We start from the raw sequence: 22,084 nt of genomic DNA on the forward strand, positions 1-22,084 counted from the left end.
AGACGAATGGATAAGAAAGCTGTGGTACATATACACAATGGAGTATTACTCAGTTATTAAAATGAATACATTCGTATCCATTCTAATGAGGTGGATGAAACTGGAACCTATTATACAGAGTGAAGTAAGCCAGAAAGAAAACACCAATACAATATACTAACGCATATATATATAATTTAGAAAGATGATAACGATAACCCTGTATACAAGACAGCAAAAGAGACGCAGATGTATAGAACAGTCTTTTGGACTCTGTGGGAGAGTGCGAGGGTGGGGTGATTTGGGAGAATGGCATTGAAACATGTATATTATCACATGTGAAACGAATCACCAGTCCAGGTTCGATGCATGATACAGGATGCTCGGGGCTGGTGTACTGGGATGAACCAGAGGGATGGGTTGGGGAGGGAGGTTGGAGGGGGATTCAAGAGGGGGAATACATGTACACCTGGGGCAGATTCATGTCAGTGTATGGCAAAACCAATACAATAATGTAAAGTAATTCGCCTCCAATTAAAATAAATATATAAAAAATTAAAAATAAAAAATATTTGCTCCTTGGACGGAATGCTGTGACAAACCTAGACAGCTTATTAAAAAGCAGATATATCACTTTGCTGACAAAGATGCATGTAGTCAAAGCTATGTTTTTTCCAGTAGTCAATATGGGTATGTGAGTTAGACAATAAAGAAATCTGAGCGTCAAAGAATTGATGTTTTCAAACTCTGGTGCTGGAGAAGAATCTTGAGAGTCCCTTGGACAGCAAGGAGATCAAACCTGTCAATCCTAAAGGAAATCAGTCCTGAATATTCATTGGAAGGACTGATGTTGAAGCTGAACCTCCAGTACTTTGGCCACCTGATGTGAAGTACCAACTCACTGGAAGAGACCCTGATGCTGGAGAAGATTGAAGGCGGGAGGAGAAGGGGGCGCCAGAAAATGAGATGGTTGGATGACATCATAGACTCAATGGGCATGGGTCTGAGCAAGCTTCAAGAGATGGTGAAGGATAGGGAAGCCTAGTGTGTTGCAGTCCATGGAATCACAAATAGTCTGACATGACTGACTGAGCAACAAAGTTAACTGTATTTAATGGAGAAAATATTTTAAAGAATATTTTTGTGACATAGAAGCAGGTGAGGTCTTTATAAATATATAATCAAAAGTTAAAACTATAAGGAAACATATTTTTAAGTTGATTAATTCAAAATTAAAGATGAAAAGGCGTTGATTGTACCTATGATGAATATGTATCATAAACTGAGGAGTATGTAATTCATCCTCTGTACTTTTTGTCAGGAGAGAGAAATTGTGCAGTAGTAGGATTTGTCTCTAAAGTAACCTTCCACATCACCTAGGATAGTAAATCAAGTGAAAAGAAAACAGCTTAAACAGATCATTTACGTTTTCAAGGGAAAATAAATATTTTTCAATATCAATTTTTATTGAAAATTATAGTCATAGGGATTAGTTTTCATAGTATTTTATTTCTTTTCAAAATATCAATTTTTACTGAATGATAGTTTCACTTTCTAAATTTTTTTTCAGAAAATAACATGATGTGAAAAATTAGGAAACACAGGTTCAAGAATTGTAATCAGGAGTGTTATCACTACTATTCACTAGTATAACCTTTGCTATACAACCTCTCCTCTCCAGGTCTGTTTCATCGTGTCTAAAACAAAGAGCTTGAGGAAAAGCACAAACACATGGAGACTAAACAACACGCTATTAAATAACTAATAGGTCAATGAAGAAATTAAAGAGAAAATCAGAAAATACCTCAAGAAAACTGGAAATGGAAACACAATATTCCAAAATTTATGTGATGCAACAAAAGCGGTCCTAAGAGGGAAGTTTATAGTGATATGGGCATACATCAAGAAACAAGAAAAATCTAAAATAAACAACCTAACATCCCATCTTAAGGAATTAGAAAAATAAGAGCAAACAAAGCCCAAAGTCAGCAGGAGGAAGGAAATAATTAAGATCAGAAAGCACATAAATAAAGATAAAAAACAAACAACAGAAATGATCTATGGCAATAAGAGCAAATTTTCTGAAAAGATAAAATTTATAAAACTTTTGTCAGACTCAGCAAGAAAAAAAGAGAGAGAGGACCCAGTGAAACAAAACACCAACCAATATCACAGAAATACAAAAAATCATAAGGGAATACTACAGTTATACAAATTAGACACCATAGAAGAAATGCACAAACTTCTAGAAATATACACCCTTCTAAGACTGAATCAGGAAGAAATAGACAATCTGAACAAGCCAATCATTGACATGAAATTGAATTTGTAAGAAAATTCTCCCAGCAAACCAAGGTCCATTACTGGACAGTTTCACAGGGGAATTCTACCAAATGTATATAGAAGAGCTAATACCTATTGTTCTCAAAATTCCAAAAAAATGAAAATAATGGAACACCCCCATATTCATCTTACAAAGCTATCATTACCTTGATACAAAAACCAAATCAAGATACTACAAAAAAGAAAAAGAAAATTACAGGCAAACATCTGATGAATATAGATGCAATAATCCTCAGCAAATTATTTGTAAACCACGCACAACAATATACAAAAAGGATCATACACCATGATCAATTGGAATTTATTCCAAGGAAGGACGTATGCTTCAGTATTCACAAATCAATCAATGTGAAAAAATTATATCAACAAAGGAAAGATAAAAATCACATGATTGTCTCAATAGCTGCAGAAGAAGCATTTGACAAAATTCAACATCCATTTATGATAAAAACTCTCTCACCAATGCGAGTATAGGGGGAACATATCTCAATGCAATAAAAACCATTTATGACAAACCCACAGCTAACATCATACTCAATGGTCAATAGCTGAAAGCCTTTTCTCTAAATTCAGAAACAAAATAAGTATTCCCACTTTCACCACTTTTATTTAACATAGTATTGGATGTCTTAGTCACACCAGTCGGATAAGAAAACTAAATAAAAGGCATCCATATTAGAAGGGAAGAAGTAAACCTGTCACTATTTGCAGATGACATAATACTATATATTGAAAACCCTAGGTCTCCACTAAAAAACTATTAATAAATGAACTGAGTAATGTTGCAGGATACAAGATTGATACCCAGAAATCTGTTGCTTCTCTATATATTAGAAATGAGCCATTGGGAAGAGAAAGCAAGAAAAATCCCAATTAAAGTCCATTTTAAAAGTGAAATACCCTGGAATAAACTTAACCAAGGAAGTGAAAGTCTTATACTACGAAAACTATGAAACAGTGATAAAAATAATTAAAGGTGATGCAAAGAAAAGGAAAGATGTCCCTTGTACATGGGTTGAAAGAATTGATATTGCTAAAATGCCCTTATTATCCAAAGCAATCTACAGATTTAATGCAATTGTGATCAAATTACACATGTCATTTTTTTATAGAGCTAGAATGAATAATCCTAAAATTTACATATTGAACAAAAAATGTGGCTTAGTCATGTCCAACTCTTTGCAACCCCATAGACTAGCCTCTGTCCATGGAATTCTCCAGGGAAGAACCCTGGAGTAGGTTGCTATTTCCTACTTCAGGGGATCTTTCCTACCCAGGGATTGAACCCAGGTCTCCCGCATTGCAGGAAGTTGTTTTTTTTTTTTAACTGTCTGAGACATCAGGGAAGCCCCACATGGAACAGAAAAGACCCTGAATTGACAAAACAATCTTTAGAAAAAAGGACAAAATTGAAGATATCATGCTTCCTGACTTCACACCATACTACGGTGCTACAGTAATTAAACAGCATGATATTTTCAGAAGAATAGACATATAGATTAATAAAACAGAGGGCCCAGAAATAAGTCCCCACACCTATAGTCAATCTAAAGCAAAGGAGGCAAGACTATAAAATGGAGAAAAGACAGTCTCTTCAATTAGTGGTGTCAGGAAAACTAGAGAATTACCTATAAAAGAATGAAATTAGAACATTTTCACATACCATATAGTAAAATAAACTCAACAAGGATTAAAGGCCTAAACATGAGACCTGAAATCATATAATTCTTAGAAGAGAACATAAGCAGAATATTCTCTGACATAAATCATAGCAATATATAATAGTTCACTCTAAAGAAGTAATATCCTCACCTAACACCCTCTATCCACCCTGGCCAAAATTAAACCTTTACCAAGGATTATTAAAAACAGCCTCAGATAATGCGGTGGTACAGTGGCATACGTGAATCATTAGAAAAGATTATCTCAAATCCTCCAGGTTCAGTTCAGTTCAGTTCAGTCGCTCAGTCGTGTCCGACTCTCTGTAACCCCCTGATTCACAGCACGCCAGGCCTCCCTGTCCATCACCAACTCCTGGACTTCACTCAAACTCATGCCCACAGAGTCGGTGATGCCATCCAGCCATCTCATTCTCTGTTGTCCCCTTCTCCTCCCACCCCCAATCCCTCCCAGCATCAGAGTCTTTTCCAGTGAGTCAACTCGTCGCGTGAGGTGGCCAAAGCATTGGAGTTTCAGCTTTAGCATCAGTCCTTCCAATGAACACCCAGGATCGATCTCCTTTAGAATGGACTAGTTGGATCTCCTTGCAGTCAAAGAGACTCTCAAGAGTCTTCTCCAGCACGACAGTTCAAAAGCATCAATTCTTCGGTGACCAGCTTTCTTCACAGTCCAACTCTCACATCCATACATGACCACGGGAAAAATCATAGCCTTGACTAGATGGACCCTGGTTGGCAAAGTAATGTCTCTGCTTTTTAATATGCTATCTAGGTTGGTCATAACTTTCCTTCCAAGGAGTAAGCGTCTTTTAACTTCCTGGCTGCAATCAGCATCTTCAGTGATTTTGGAGCCCCAAAGAATAAAGTCTGACACTGTTTACACTGTTTCCCCATCTATTTCTCATGAAGTGATGGGACCAGATGCCATGATCTCCGTTTTCTGAATGTTGAGCTTCAAGCCAAACTTTTCACTCTCTTCTTTTACTTTCATCAAGAGTCCTTTGAGTTCCTCTTCACTTTCTGCCATAAGGGTAGTGTCATCTGCATATCTGAGGTTATTGACATTTCTCCCGGCAATCTTGATTCCAGCTTGTGCTACTTCTAGCCCAGCGTTCCTCATGATGTACTCTGCATATAAGTTAAATAAACAGGGTGACAATATACAAACTTGACGTACTCCTTTTGCTATTTGGAAGCAGTCTGTTGTTCCATGTCCAGTTCTAACTGTTGTTTCCTGACCTGCATACAGGTTTCTCAAGAGGCAGGTCAGGTGGTCTGGGATTCCCATCTCTTTCAGAATTTTCCACAGTTTATTGTGATCCACACAGTCAAAGGCTTTGGCATAGTCAATGAAGCAGAAATAGATGTTTTTCTGGAACTCTCTTGCTTTCTCCATGATCCAGCGGATGTTGGCAATTTGATCTCTGGTGCCTCTGCCTTTTCTAAAACCTGCTTGAACATCTGGGACTTCACGGTTCACATATTGCTGAAGCCTGGCTTGGAGAATTTTGAGCATGACTTTACTAGCGTGTGAGATGAGTGCAATTGTGTGGTAGTTTGAGCATTCTTTGGCATTCCCTTTCTTTGGAATTGGAATGAAGACTGACCTTTTCCAGTCCTGTGGACACTGCTGAGTTTTCCAAATTTCCTGGCATATTGATTGCAGCACTTTCACAACATCACCTTTCAGCATTTGAAATAGCTCAATTGGAATTCCATCACCTCCACTAGCTTTGTTCGTAGTGATGCTCTCTAAGACCCACTTGACTTCACATTCCAAGATGTCTGGTTCCAGGTGAGTGATCACGCCATCATGATTATCTTTGTCATGAAGATCTTTTTTGTACAGTTCTTCTGTGTATTCTTGCCACCTCTTCTTAATATCTTCTGCTTCTGTTAGGTCCATACCATTTCTGTCCTTTATCGAGCCCATCTTTGCATGAAATGTTCCCTTGATATCTCTAATTTTCTTGAAAAGATCTCTTGTCCTTTCTATTCTGTTGTTTTCCTCTATTTCTTTGCATTGATCACTGAGGAAGGTTTTCTTATCTCTCCTAGCTCTTCTTTGGAACTCTGCACTCAAATGCTTATATCTTTCCTTTTCTCCTTTGCTTTTCACTTCTCTTCTTTTCACAGGTATTTGTGAGGCCTCCTCAGACAGCCATTTTGCTTTTTTGCATTTCTTTTTCTTGGGGATGGTCTTGGTCCCTGTCTCCTGTACAATGTCATGAACCTCCGTCCAGAGCTCATCAGGCACTCCTCCAGATTAAGCAATATCAGTTCTCTATGATTCTATGAAATGTGTTGTTCTGTCTCTGAAATGTGTTGTAGGTAGGTAATACAGCGATTCACTGGTAGTGGAATGAGTCTGAGAAAACCTTCAAATAAAACTAAAGCTTAGTATAGAGTCTAGTCATGTAGTTTAAAGCTTCATTTGACTGACAGTATATTTAAATATCAGCAAAATGCTTAAGGCAGTCTCAGTTACCTGAACATGTGAAATTGCTGCTGCTTTCTTCCTCTCTTTTATTTGGCCTAAGTGTTTGTGTGGTGAAAGACAGATTTGCTATCACCCTCCATAAATTTTATTATTTTTAATAAATATGGGAATATATTGTATAGGATATTTAGTGTTATAGCTTTGTCTACTTATTACATTAATTACATCATAATAATGTACATAATTATATAACATTAGCATTTAGCAGAATTTTATTTTTTTAAACCAAGTTAATCGATTTTTTTCAATAGACACAAAGGAGTATAAAAATCACATTTCAGAAGAGAAAATTATATCATAAGATTGACTATGGTCCAAAGGAAATAGGAAAAACTGAATTTAAAAAACCGTCTTCCTTTTCGTAGAGTTAGAAAATAGTTTCTAAGAACTCACAATGTTTTGTTCATATTCAAACTTCACAGGTAACACAACTTAGCTTGGAAAAATGTCAATTACTGGGAATAACAGAACACTCCATGTTGGCTCTGGTAGTGAATTTTCTGTGCAGCATGAATTAAATCACAGTGTCAGTTCTCACCCTGACTCATTCTCCAAAGCAAAAAGCAAACAGCAGTGCTTACGGAACTTTTTACAGTGATTTGGTATAAGGTGATATTAGAACAGAAGAGAGATAAAGACTCTGGAATATTAAAAATGCACTTCACTCCTGGAATGGCAGCAGTTTGTAAAAAGGCTACAGTTATTATATAGTATACATAATCATGCATCAATTTTTCTTATTTATTAGATAAGTATTTATAAGAGAGAAATAGCCAATCACCAGAGAAAATGGGAATATTGTTCCTAAAGGAACAGCCTTCTACTTATACTTTCTCCAAAAGCTATTATTTTCTAATAAAATAAAAGCATGCAAAGTCCTGCTATAAAATTTATTTTTGGTAGTATTCAGACATGTTTAGGTGGGAAAGATGATGTACAGGTTTAACTACAAGGTTCAACAGAAAATCCTACTGGAAGGACTGTACAGTTGGCATGGGACTGACAGAGCACAATTCCGATTAATATAAGATGAGAATACTTCATGGGGAAAAACTTAATATCATAACTTAAAGCTTCATGAGGTGAGTGCTGCAAGGTGTGTTCTTAAGCACAGAGTCTGTATCATGCAAGGGTCAATATAGTTCACAGAAAGAAAAAAAAAAAGCACAGAGAGAGAATTGTCAGGGGGAAAAATAAATAAGGGAAAACTGTTGTTTACAATACTTTCTGAAAGATAGATCTTAAGGAAGTTCCTTAGTTTGCTAAGCAGAATGATGACTGTGAAAATGCAACAGAAGCTGAGCAAAAGCTAAATTGATATATAGAACAGAAAACAGTATTTACCAAGAAAAATATCAAGGGGATGATTTTTATTAACAAAATAAGTTGTTACAAATGACTTGTCCTATGGACCTAGTTTCAGGAGAGATTTAAATGTTAGGACAATAATGGCATAGGGATCAAGTAACCTGACATGCTTAAGTAAGACGGTAGGCCAAAACATGCTAAAGTATTGTAAAATCCTAAGATATTTGTAACAGTGGCCTGACAATGGAAAGCACCTATAGCCAAGTTGTGTAAATAATGCTGAAAACTTCATTTGTGAAAGAAAGACTAATGGCATGTAAGTTTTGACTTGACAAGCTCCTAGATGCAGAGGAAAGAGAGACATGGAGAATGTGATCGGAGTGAGCTTCACTTCCAACAATGATGGGGTAAAGGTATACATTTACCATGGAACAGTTATGGGTCCTCTGGGAATTAAAAAAAAAAAAAAAAACTAGGTTGTCCTCAAATGGATTCTGCCCAAGAGAACTGCCAGCATCATTGATAATCCCCATATTAGATACTGTGTCAGCCACTAGGACCTGGATAAAAAGTGGTCATAAGGAATCAATGAGGAAATATATTGTTCATAACTAGAAACTGTCATAAGAGCTCCTCAGTGGAGGAATCTACCAAAAACCAAGAAATGTTTCTCAACAAAAGAAAGAATTAGCACTTGAAATCTAGGCATATACAATGGGTACCGACAAAGATTTCAATGGCATTGGTCATGTTCCTTTTTCAGCAATGTCGCTGTTACCTGATATAGGACTAACCCTACCAACATAAACAAACAGGAGCTCAGGAAAAGAATATTTAAAGAACACAAGAAAATGAGATATACTTTTCCCTGCTTTGAGTTTTATAATTCTGGCAAAATACACATAACAACATTTAAACATTTAAACCATTTTAAGTTGTATAGTTCAATGGCATTTACCAAATTCACAATGTTATACAACTATAACCACTGTTTACTTTCAGAATATTTTCATCACCCTAAAAGGAAACCACTGTCCATTAAGGAGTTTGCTCATCTCTATTTGCTCATCGCCCCAGTTCCTGGCTACCATTAATCTGCTTCCTGTTTTGAAGAACTTGCCTATACTCTATATACCTAAGAATATACCTACCTAAGTAGGCAAAAGACTTGAACTTGAAAACTATATCACTCTGATGAAAGAAATCAAAGATGACACAAACAGATGGAAAGATATATCATGTTCTTGGATTGCAAGAATCAGTATTGTCAAAATGACTGTACTACCCCAGATAATCTACAGATTTAATGCAGTTCAGTTCACTTGCTCAATAGTGTCCGATTCTTTTTGATCCCATGGACTGCAGCATGCCAGGCTTCCCTGTCCATCACCAACTCCCAGAGCCTACTCAAAATCATGTCGATTGAGTTGGTGATGTCATCCAACAATCTCATCTTCTGTTGCCCCCTTCTCCTCCTGCCCTCAATCTTTCCCAGCATCAGAGTATTTCCCAATGAGTCAGTGATAAGCCTCAGGTGGCCTAAGTATTGGAGTTTCAGCTTCAGCATCAGTCCTTCCAATGAATATTCAGGACTGATTTCCTTTAGGAGGAAGCGGTTGGATCTCCTTGGAGTCCAAGGGACGTTCAAGAGTCTTCTCCAGAGGGAGCAAGATGGTGGAGGAATAGGACTGCGAGACCACTTTCTCCACCACAAATTCATCAAAAGAACATTTGAACGCTGAGTAAATTCCACAAAACAACTTCTGAATGCCGTCAGAGGACATTAGGCACCCAGAAAAGCAGCCCAATGTCTTTGAAAGGAGGTAGGAAAAAACATAAAAGAGAGACAAAAGAGGTAGGGATGGAGCTCCATCCCAGGAAGGGAGGCTTAAAAAAGAGAGAAGTTTCTAAACACCAGGAAACACTCTCACTGGCAAGTCTGTGGCGAGCCTTGGAACCTCAGAGGGCCACATAACTGGGAGGAAAAAGAAAGAAATAATTAAAACCCACAGATTACCCACCAAACGGTAACTCCCAGCGGAGAAGCAGCGCAGATGCCTGCATCCGCCATTAGCAAGTGGGGGCTGGGCAGGGACGAGCTGGCTGAACTGCTTAGAGAGAGGACCTGGCCTGAATGCTGCAAGGGCAGTCTGGGAGAGCTGACTGGAGATAGCAGAGCAGACTGTGGGGTAGCTACCCCTCAAAAAGGAGAAAAGCCCTAACCTAAGACTCTGCCAGCCCCGCTCACAGAACAAAGGACTGAGCAGAGTGAGCCGGCTGTGGTTGGCCCATCCCCCATCCCCCAGTGAGACAGGCAGGGGAGGGCAGACAGAGCCGGAAGGGGGCAACTGCGGCCCCAGAGAGGCATCCAATACCAAACTGCAGGCAGGTTTCGTTGCTAACCAAGACTTCATGGGTTTCTGACCGGTCAACATCCGCCTGAGAAGGTGCATGGGCTGTTCACCCAGAAAACTGAGCGGGAGGGACCGGGGAGGTGATAAATTGCAGCAACCACGCTCGCCCAACACCTGGTCACCTGAGCTGCTCGGACTGGGGAAGGCACAAAATGCAGGGCCAACCAAGTCTGCGACTTTGTGGAGTACCCGAGTACCTGAACCTGAGCCACTCAGACCTGGGAAGTGCACACAACCCAGCACCGGCCTCGGACAGTTCCCAGCAGAGCAACCTAGAGCCTGTGCAGTGTAGACTGGGACAGCATACGCACTGCAAGTGGGGGCAAACCCAGTGTGGCCGAAACACTGCAAGCACGCTCCAAAGAGGCCAGAGATATTTGTCTGCAGCATTCCTCCCTTCCCAGAACAGGACTGAACAAGTGAGCTTTAAAGTGTCCACCACTGCCCTCTAGTATCAAGGCGGAAATAAGACACTGCAGAGACCAGCCAACAGAAGTTAAAACAGAGGGAACCACCTTGGAAATGACAGACAGAGAAGTCTAGAGGCTACTCCATTAATAAGACTATAAACCAGAGGCAAGAGGCTTAAGCCTGAATCCTGAGAACACCAGAGAACTCCTGACTCCAGGGAACATTAATCAATAGGAGCTCATCAAAACCTCCATACCTACAATGAAACCAAGCACCACCCAAGGGCCAACAAGTTCCAGAGCAAGACATACCACGCAAATTATCCACCAACACAGGAAAATAGCCCTGAGCTTCAATATACAGGCAGCCCAAAGTCACTCCAAACCCACTGATATCTGATAACTCATTACTGCACACTTCACTGCACTCCAGAGAGAAGATCCCAGCTCCACCCACGAGAACACCTACACAAGCTTCCCTAACCAGGGAATCTTGATAAGTCACCCATCCAACCCAACACACAGTGAGGAAACTACATAATAAAGAGAACTCCACAAACTGCCAGAAGATGGAGAGACCACCACAAGCACAGCAATATAATCATGATGAAGAGGCAGAGAAATATCCAGCAAGTAAAGGAACAAGATAAATGCCCACCAGCACAAACAAAAGAGGAAGATATAGGGAATCGACCTGATAAAGAATTTCGAATTTTGATGGTGAAAATGATTCAAAATCTTGAAAGCAAAATGGAGTTACATATAAATAACCTGGAGAAAAATAGATGAGATCAGAAACACACTGGAGGGAACAAACAGTAGAATAACGGAGGCAGAAGATAGGATAAGCGAGCTAGAAGATAGAATTGTAGAAATAAAAGAAACAGAGAGGAAAAAAGAAACCCGAATTAAAACAAATGAAGACAATATTAGAGACCTCTGGGACAATGTTAAATGCCACAACATTCGATTCATAGGAATCCCAGAAGAAGAAGACAAAAAGAAAGACCATGAGAGAATACTTGAGGAAATAATAGTTGAAAATATCCCTAAAATGGGGAAGGAAATAATCACCCAAGTCAAAGAAACACAGAGACTCCTTAACAGGAAGTCTAGGTGAAATATTCCAAGGCACATGTTAATCAAATTAACGAAGATCAAACACAAAGAACAAATATTAAAAGCAGCAAGGGAAGAGCAACAAATAACACACAAGGGGATCCCCATAAGGATAACAGCTGATCTTTCAACAGAAAATCTTCAGGCCAGGAGGGAATGGCAAGACATACTTCAAGTGATGAAAGAAAGTAACCGACAGCCCAGATTACTACACCCAGCAAGGATCTCATTCAAATATGAAGGAGAAATAAAAAGTTTTACAGACAAGCAAAGGCTGAGAGAATTCAGCACCACCAAACCAGCTCTCCAACAAATAATAAAGGATCTTCTCTAGACAGGAAACACAGAAAGGGTATATAAACTCGAACCGAAAACAATAAAGAAAATGGCAACGGGATCATACCTATCAATAATTACCTTAAACGTAAATTGGTTGAATGCCCCAACCAAAAGACAAAGGCTGGCTGAATGGATATAAAAACAAGACCCCATATGTGTTGTCTACAAGAGATCCACCCTAAAATGAGGGACGCATACAGATTGAAAGTGAAGGGCTGGAAAAAGATATTCCATGCAAATAGACACCAAAAGAAAGCAGGAGTAGCAATACTCATATCAGATAAAATAGACTTTAAACAAAGGCAGTGAAAAGAGACAAAGAAGGAAACTACATAATGATCAAAGGATCAATCCAAGAAGATATAACAATTATAAATATTTATGCACCCAACATAGGAGCACCACAATATGTAAGACAATTACTAACAAGTATGAAAGGGGAAGTTAACAATAACTCAACAATAGTGGGAGACGCTAATACCACACTCACACCTATGGATAGATCAACTAAATAGAAAATTAACAAGGAAACACAAACTTAAAATGATACAATAGACCAGTTAGACCTAACAGATCTCTATAGGACATTTCACCCCAAAACAATGAAATTCACCTTTAAATCAAGCGCATATGGAATATTTTCCAGGATAGATCACATCCTGGGCCATAAATCTAGCCTTGGTAAATTCAAAAAAATTGAAATCATTCCAAGCATCTTTTCTGACCACAATGCAGTAAGATTAGATCTCAATTAGAGGAGAAAAACTATTAGAAATGCCAACATATGGAGGCTGAACAACACGCTGCTGAATAATGAACAAATCATAGAAGAAATCAAAAGAGAAATCAGAATATGCATAGAAATGAATGAAAATGAAAACAAAACAACCCAAAACCTCTGGGACACTGTAAAAGCAGTGCTAAGGGTAAGGTTCATACCAATACAGGCACACTTCAAGAAACAAGAAAAAAGTCAACTAAATAACCTATCTCTACACGTAAAGAAACTAGGAAAGGAAGAAATGAAGAAACCCAGGGTTAGTAGAAGGAAAGAAATTGTAAAAATTAGGGCAGAGATAAATGTAAAACAAACGAAAGAGACCATAGCAAAAATCAACAAAGCCAAAAGCTGGTTCTTTGAGAAGGTAAATAAAATTGACAAACCACTAGCCAGACTCATCAAGAAACAAAGGGAGAAGAACCAAATCAAAAAAATTAGAAATGAAAATGGAGAGATCAAAACCGACAACACAGAAATACAAAGGATCATTAGAGAATACTATCAGCAATTATATGGCAATAAAATGGACAACTTGCAAGAAATGGACAAATTCTTAGAAAAGTACAACTTTCCAAAACTGAACCAGGAAGAAATAGAAAATCTTAATAGACACATCACAAGCACAGAACTAGAGGATGTAATCAGAAACCATCCAGCAAACAAAAGCCCAGGTCCAGACAGCTTCACAGCTGAATTCTACCAAAAATTTAGAGAAGAGCTAACACCTATTCTACTCAAACTCTTCCAGAAAATTCCGGAGGAAGGGAAACTTCCAAACTCATTCTATCATGACACCATCATTCTAATCACAAAACCTGGTAAAGATCCCACGGAAAAAGAAAACTACAGGACAATATCACTGATGAACATGGATGCAAAAATCCTTAACAAAATTCTAGCAATCAGAATCTAACAATACATTAAGATCATACATCATGACCAAGTGGGCTTTATTCCAGGAATGCAAGGATTCTTCAATATCCGCAAATCAATCAACGTAATACACCACATTAACAAACTGAAAACTAAAAATCATATGATTATCTCAATAGAGGCAGAGAAAGCCTTCGACAAAATTCAACATCCATTTATGATAAAAACACTCCAGAAAGTGGGAATAGAAGGGACATATCTCAACATAATAAAAGCTGTATATGACAAACCCACAGCAAACATTATCCTCAATGGTGAAAAACTGAAAGCATTTCTCCTAAGGTCAGGAAAAAGACAAGGGTGCCCACTCTCACCACTACTATTCAACATAGTTCTGGATGTTTTGGCCACAGCAATCAGAGCAGAAAAAGACATAAAAGGAATACAAACTGGAAAAGAAGAAGTAAAACTTTCACTGTTCGCTGATGACATGATCCTCTACACAGAAAACACTAAAGATTCTACCAGAAAACTACTAGAGCTAATCAATGAATACAGTAAAGTTGCAGGATATAAAATCAACACACAGAAATCACTTGCATTCCTATACACTAATAATAAGAAAATAGAAAGACAAACTAATGAAACTATTCCATTCACTGTTACAAAGAAAACAATAAAATATTTAGGAATATATCTACCTAAAGAAACAAAAGACCTGTACATAGAAAACTATAAAACACTGGTGAAAGTAATCAAAGAGGACATTAATAGATGGAGAAATATACCGTGTTCGTGGATTGGAAGAATAAATATTGTGAAAATGAGTTTACTACCCAAAGTAATTTATACATTCAATGCAATCCCTATCAAGCTACCAACGGTATTTTTCACAAGGCTAGAACAAATAATCTCATGATTTGTATGGAAATACGAAAAACCTCGAATAGCCAAAGCAATCTTGAGGAAGAAGAATAGAACTGGGGGAATCAACCTGCCGGACTTCAGGCTCTACTACAAAGCCACAGTCATCAGGACAGTATGGAACTGGCATAAACACAGAAATACAGATCAATGGAAAAAAATAGACAGCCCAGAGATAAATCCACACACTTATGGACACCTTATCTTTGACAAAGGAGGAAAGAATATAAAATGGAGAAAAGACAATATCTTTAAGAAGTTTTGCTGAGAAAAATAGTCAGCCACTTGTAAAAGAATGAAACTAGAACCCTTCCTAACACCATACACCAAAATAAACTCACAATGGATTAAATATCTAAATGTAAGACGAGAAACTATACAACTTCTAGAGGAGAATATAGGCAAAACATTCTCCGACATAAATCACAGCAGGATCCTCCAAGACCCACCTCCCAGAATATTGGAAATAATAGCGAAAATAAACAAATGGGACCTAATTAAAATCAAAAGCTTATGCACAGCAAAGGAAACTATAAGCAAGGTGAAAAGACAGCCTTCAGAATGGGAAAAAAAATAATAGCAAATGAAACAACTGACAAAGAATTAATCTCCAAATATACAAGCAGCTCCTATAGCTCAACTCCAGAAAAATAAACGAGTCAATCAAAAAATAGGCCAAAGAACAAAACAGACATTTCTCCAAAGAAGACATACAGATGGCTAACAAACACATGAAAAAATGCTCAACATCCCTCATAACCAGAGAAATGCAAATCAAAACCACAATGAGATACCATTTCATACCAGTCAGAATGGCTGCTATCCAAATATATACAAGCAATAAATACTGGAGAGGGTGTGGAGAGAAGGGAACCCTATTACACTGTTGGTGGGAATGCAAACTAGTACAGCCACTATGGAGAACAGTGTGGAGATTCCTTAAAAAGCTGGAAATAGAACTGCCATATGATCCAGCAATCGCACTCCTGGGCATACACACTGAGGAAACCAGAATTGAAAGAGACACATGTACTCCAATGTTCATGGCAGCACTGTTTATAATAGCCAGGACATGGAAGCAACCTAGATGTCCATCTGCAGATGAATGGATAAGAAATCTTTGGTACATATACACAATGGAGTATTACTCAGCTATTAAAAAGAATGCATTTGAATCCGTTCTAATGAGGTGGATGAAACTGGAGCCTGTTATACAGAGTGAAGTAAGTCAGAAAGAAAAACACCAATACAGTATATTAATGCATATATATGGAATTTAGAAAGATAGGAATGATAACCCTGTATACAAGGCAGCAAAAGAGACACAGGTGTATAGAACAGTCTTTTGGACTCTGTGGGAGAGGGCGAGGGTGGGACAATTTGGGAGAATGGCATTGAAACATGTATATTATCATATGTGAAACGAATCACCAGTCCAGGTTCAATGCATGGTACAGGATGCTCGGGGCTGGTGCACGGGGATAAATGTATGGCAAAACCAACCAATATAATATTGTAAAGTAAAAAAGCAATTGAAAAACAAAAACAAACAAAAAAATTAGAAAAAAAAGAGTCTTCTCCAACACCACAATTTAAAAGCATCAATGCTTCTGCACTCAGCATTCTTTATAGTCCAACTCTCACATCTATACATGAATACTGGAAAAAACATAACTTTGACTAGATGGACTCTGTCAGTAAAGTAATGTCTCTACTTTTGAATATGCTGTCTAGGTTGGTCAAAACTTTTCTTCCAAGAATCAAACGTCTTTTAATTTCATGGCTGCAGTCACCATCTGCAGTGATTTTGGAACTCCCCAAAATAAAGTCTGTCACAGTTTCCAATGTTTCCTCATCTATTTGCCATGAATTGATGGGCCTGGATGCCATGATCATGGTTTTTGAATGTTGTGTTTAAAACCAGCTTTTTCTTTCTGCTCTTTCACTTTCATCAAGAGGCTCTTTAGTTCTTCTTCAATATCTGCGATAAGCGTGATGTCATCTGCATATCTGAGGCTATTGATATTTCTCCCACCAATCTTGATTCCAGCTTGTGCTTCCTCCAGCCCAGTGTTTTTCATGATGTACTCTGCATATAAGTTAAATAAGCAGGGTGACAATATACAGCCTTAACGTTCTCCATTCCCGATTTTGAACCAGTCTGTTGTTCCATGCCCAGTTTTTTTCATATTTTATTTATTTATTTATTTTATTGGAGGCAAATTACCTTAAATTAATATATTGGTTGGTTTTGCCATACATTGACATGAATCCGCCCCAAGTATACATATGTTCCCTTTCTTGAAACCCCTCCCACCTCCCTCTTCCCCTTATCCTCTCTCCAGGTCATCCCCGTGCACCAGCCCCAAGCATCCTGTATCATGCGTCGAACCTGGACTGATGATTCATTTCACATATGATAATATACATGCTACAATGCCATTCTCCCAAATCATCCCACCTTCACCCTCTCCCAGAGTCCCAAAGACTGTTCTATGTACCTGTCTCTTTTGCAGTCTCGTATACAGGGTTAAGGTTACCATCTTTCTAAATTCCATATATATGTGTTAGTATACTGTATTGGTGTTTTTCTTTCTGGCTTACTTCACTCTGTATAACAGGCTCCAGTTTCATCCACCTCATTAGAACTGATTCAAATGCATTCTTTTTGATGGCTGAGTAATACTCCATCGTGTACATGTACCAAAGATTTCTTACCCATTCATCTGCAGATGGACATCTAGGTTGCTTCCATGTCCTGGCTATTATAAACAGTGCTGCCATGAACATTGGAGTACATGTGTCTCTTTCAATTCTGGTTTCCTCAGTGTGTATGCCCAGGAGTGCGATTGTTGGATCATATGGCAGCTCTATTTCCAGTTTTTTGAGGAATCTCCACATTGTTCTCCATAGTAGCTGTACTAGTTTGCATTCCCACCAACAGGGTAAGAGGGTTCCCTTCTCTCCACACCCTCTCCAGTATTTATTGCATGTAGACTTTTGGATAGCAGCCCTTCTGACTGGTATGAAATGGTATCTCATTGTGGTTTTGATTTGCATTTCTCTGGTTATGAGGGATGTTGAGCATTTTTTTCATGTGTTTGTTAGCCATCTGTATGTCTTCTCTGGAGAAATGTCTGTTTAGTTCTTTGGCCCATTTTTTTATTGGGTCACTTAGTTTTCTGGAATTGAGCTGCAGGAGCTGCTTGTATATTTTGGAGATTAATCCTTTATCAGTTGCTTCATTTGCTATTATTTTCTCCCATTCTGAAGGCTGTCTTTTCACCTTGTTTATAGATTCCTTTGCTGTGCATAAGCTTTTGATTTTAATTAGGTCCCATTTGTTTATTTTTCCTTTTATTTCCAATATTCTGGGAGGTGGGTCTTGGAGGATCCTGCTGTGATTTATGTCGGAGAGTGTTTGGCCTACGTTCTCCTGTAGGAGTTTTATAGTTTCTGGTCTTTCATTTAGATCTTTAATCCATTTTGAGTTTATTTTGGTGTATGGTGTTAGGAAGGGTTCTAAAAGTTTCATTCTTTTACATGTGGCTGACCAGTTTTCCCAGCGCCACTTGTTAAAGATACTGTCATTTCTCCATTTTACATTCTTGCCTCCTTTGTCAAAGATAAGGTGTCCATAGGTGCGTGGATTTATCTCTGGGCTTTCTATTTTGTTCCATTGATCTATATTTCTGTCTTTATGCCAGTACCATACTGTCTTGATGACTGTGGCTTTGTAGTAGAGCCTGAAGTCTGGAAAGTTAATTCCTCCAGTTCCATTCTTCTTCTTCAAGATTGCTTTGGCTATTCGAGGTTTTTTGTATTTCCACACAAATTGTGAGATTATTTGTTCTAGTACTGTGAAAAATATCGTTGGTAGCTTGATAGGGATTGCATTGAATGTATAAATTACTTTGGGTAGTATAATCATTTTTACAATATTTATTCTTCCAACCCACGAACACGGTATATTTCTCCATCTATTAATGTCCTCTTTGATTACTTTCACCAGTGTTTTATAGTTTTCTATGTACAGGTCTTTTGTTTCTTTAGGTAGATATATTCCTAAATATTTTATTGTTTTCTTTGTAACAGTGAATGGAATAGTTTCATTAGTTTGTCTTTCTATTTTCTTATTATTAGTGTATAGGAATGCAAGTGATTTCTGTGTGTTGATTTTATATCCTGCAACTTTACTGTATTCATTGATTAGCTCTAGTAGTTTTCTGGTAGAATCTTTAGTGTTTTCTGTGTAGAGGATCATGTCATCAGCGAACAGTGAAAGTTTTACTTCTTCTTTTCCAGTTTGTATTCCTTTTATGTCTTTTTCTGCTCTGATTGCTGTGGCCAAAACATCCAGAACTATGTTGAATAGTAGTGGTGAGAGTGGGCACCCTTGTCTTTTTCCTGACCTTAGGAGAAATGCTTTCAGTTTTTCACCATTGAGGATAATGTTTGCTGTGGGTTTGTCATATACAGCTTTTATTATGTTGAGATATGTCCCTTCTATTCCCACTTTCTGGAGTGTTTTTATCATAAATGGATGTTGAATTTTGTCGAAGGCTTTCTCTGCCTCTATTGAGATAATCATATGATTTTTAGTTTTCAGTTTGTTAATGTGGTGTATTACGTTGATTGATTTGCGGATATTGAAGAATCCTTGCATTCCTGGAATAAAGCCCACTTGGTCATGATGTATGATCTTAATGTGTTGTTAGATTCTGATTGCTAGAATTTTGTTAAGGATTTTTGCATCTATGTTCATCAGTGATATTGTCCTGTAGTTTTCTTTTTCCGTGGGATCTTTACCAGATTTGTGATTAGGGTGTTGGTGGCCTCATAGAATGAGTTTGGAAGTTTTCCTTCCTCCGCAATTTTCTGGAAGAGTTTGAGTAGAATAGGTGTTAGCGCTTCTCTAAATTTTTGGTAGAATTCAGCTGTGAAGCCGTCTGGACCTGGGCTTTTGTTTGCTGGAAGATTTCTGATTACATCCTCTAGTTCTGTGCTTGTGATGGCTCTATTCAGATTTTCTATTTCTTCCTGGTTCAGTTTTGGCAAGGTGTACTTTTCTAGGAATTGGTCCATTTCTTCCAGATTATTCATTTTATTGCCATATAATTGCTGATAGTATTCTCTAATAATCCTTTGTATTTCTGTGTTGTCGTTTGTGATCTCTCCATTTTCATTTCTAATTTTATACATTTGAATCAGTTCTAATGAGGTGGATGAAACTGGAGCCTATTATACAGAGTGAAGTAAGCCAGAAAGAAAAACACCAATACAGTATACTAACGCATATATATGGAATTTAGAAAGATGTAAATCATAACCCTGTATACGAGACAGCAAAAGAGACACAGATATATAGAACAGCCTTTGGAACTCTGTGGGAGTGTGTGAGGGTGGGATGATTTGGGAGAATGGCATTGAAACACATATGTTGTCATATGTGAAACGAATCACTAGTTCAGGGTCGATGCATGTTATAGGATGCTCGGAGCTGGCGTGCGGGGATGACCCGGAGGGAGGATAAAGGGAGGAGGGAGGTGGGAGGGGGGTTCAGGAGGGGGAACTTATGTAAACCCGGGGCGAATTCATGTCAATATATGGCAAAACCAACCAATATAATATTGTAAAATAATTTGCCTCCAATAAAAAATAAATTAATTACTTAAAAAAATAATAAAATAAAATGGATAAGCAACAACAACAACAAAATAATAATTTTATTGATTTGGTTCTTCTCCCTTTGTTTCTTGATGAGTCTGGCTAGTGGTCTGTCAATTTTATTTACCTTCTCAAAGAACCAGCTTTTGACTTTGTTGATTTTTCCTATGGTCTCTTTTGTTTCTTTTGCATTTATCTCTGCCCTAATTTTTACGATTTCTTTCCTTCTATTAACCCTGGGGTGCTTCATTTCTTCCTTTTCTAGTTTCTTTAGATGTAGGGTTAGGTTATTTAGTTGACTTTTTTCTTGTTTCTTTAGGTGTGCCTGTATTGCTATGAACTTCCCCCTGAGCACTGCTTTTACATTTTCCCAGACGTTTTGGGTTGTTGTGTTTTCATTTTCATTCAGTTCTATGCATATTTTCATTTCTCTTTTGATTTCTTCTATGATTTGTTCATTATTCAGCAGCGTGTTGTTCAGCCTCCATATGTTGGCATTTTTAATAGTTTTTCTCCTGTAATTGAGATCTAATCTTACTGCATTTTTGTCAGAAAAGATGCTTGGAATTATTTCAATTTTTTTGAATATACCAAGGCTAGATTTATGGCCCAGGATGTGATCTATCCTGGAAAGGTACCGTAGCACTTGAGAAAAAGTTGAAATTCATTGTTTTGGGGTGAAATGTCCTATAGAGATCTATTAGGTCTAACTGGTCTATTGTATCATTTTAAGTTTGTGTTTCCTTGTTAATTTTCTATTTAGTTGATCTATCCATAGGTGTAAAGTCTCCCACTCTATTGTGTTATTGCTAATTTCCCCTTTCATACTTGTTAGTAATTGTCTTACATATTGTTGTGCTCCTATGTTGGGTGCATAAATTTTTATAATTGTTATATTTTCTTCTTGGATAGATCTTTTGATCATTATGTAGTTTCTTTCTTTGTCTCTTTTCACAGCCTTAGTTTAAAGTCTATTTTATCTGATATGAGTATTGCTACTCCTGCTTTCTTTTGGTGTCTATTTGCATGGAATATCTTTTTCCAGCCCTTCAGTTTCAGTCTGTATGTGTCCCTAGTTTTGAGGTGGGTCTCTTGTAGACAACATATACGGGGGTCTTGCTTTTGTATCCATTCAGCCAGCCTTTGTCTTTTGGTTGGGGCATTCAACCCATTTACATTTAAGGTGATTATTGATAAGTATGATCCCGTTGCCATTTTCTTTATTGTTTTGGGTTCGAGTTTATATACCCTTCCTGTGTTTCCTGTCTAGAGAAGATCCTTTAATATTTGTTGGAGATCTGGTTTGGTGGTGCTGAATTCTCTCAGCTTTTGCTTATCTGTAAAACTTTTGATTTCTCCTTCATATTTGAATGAGATCCTTGCTGGGTATAGTAATCTGAGCTGTAGGTTACTTTCTTTCCTCACTGTAAGTATGTCTTGCCATTCCCTCCTGGCCTGAAGATTTTCGTTGAAAGATCAGCTGTTATCCTTATGGGGATCCCCTTGTGTGTTATTTGCTGTTTTTCCCTTGCTGCTTTTAATATTTGTTCTTTGTGTTTGATCTTCTTTAATTTGATTAATATGTGCCTTGGAGTATTTCGCCTTGGGTTTATCCTGTTAGGGACCCTCTGTGTTTCTTGGACTTGGGTGAATATTTCCTTCCCCATTTTAGGGATATTTTCAACTATTATCTCCTCAAGTATTCTCTCATGGTCTTTCTTTTTGTCTCCTTCTTCTGGGACTCCTAT

Source organism: Moschus berezovskii, chromosome X (genome assembly GCF_049115385.1).
Source record: "Moschus berezovskii isolate FMDL1 chromosome X, NW_MosBer_1.0, whole genome shotgun sequence".
Classification (NCBI taxonomy): Eukaryota; Metazoa; Chordata; class Mammalia; order Artiodactyla; family Moschidae; genus Moschus; species Moschus berezovskii.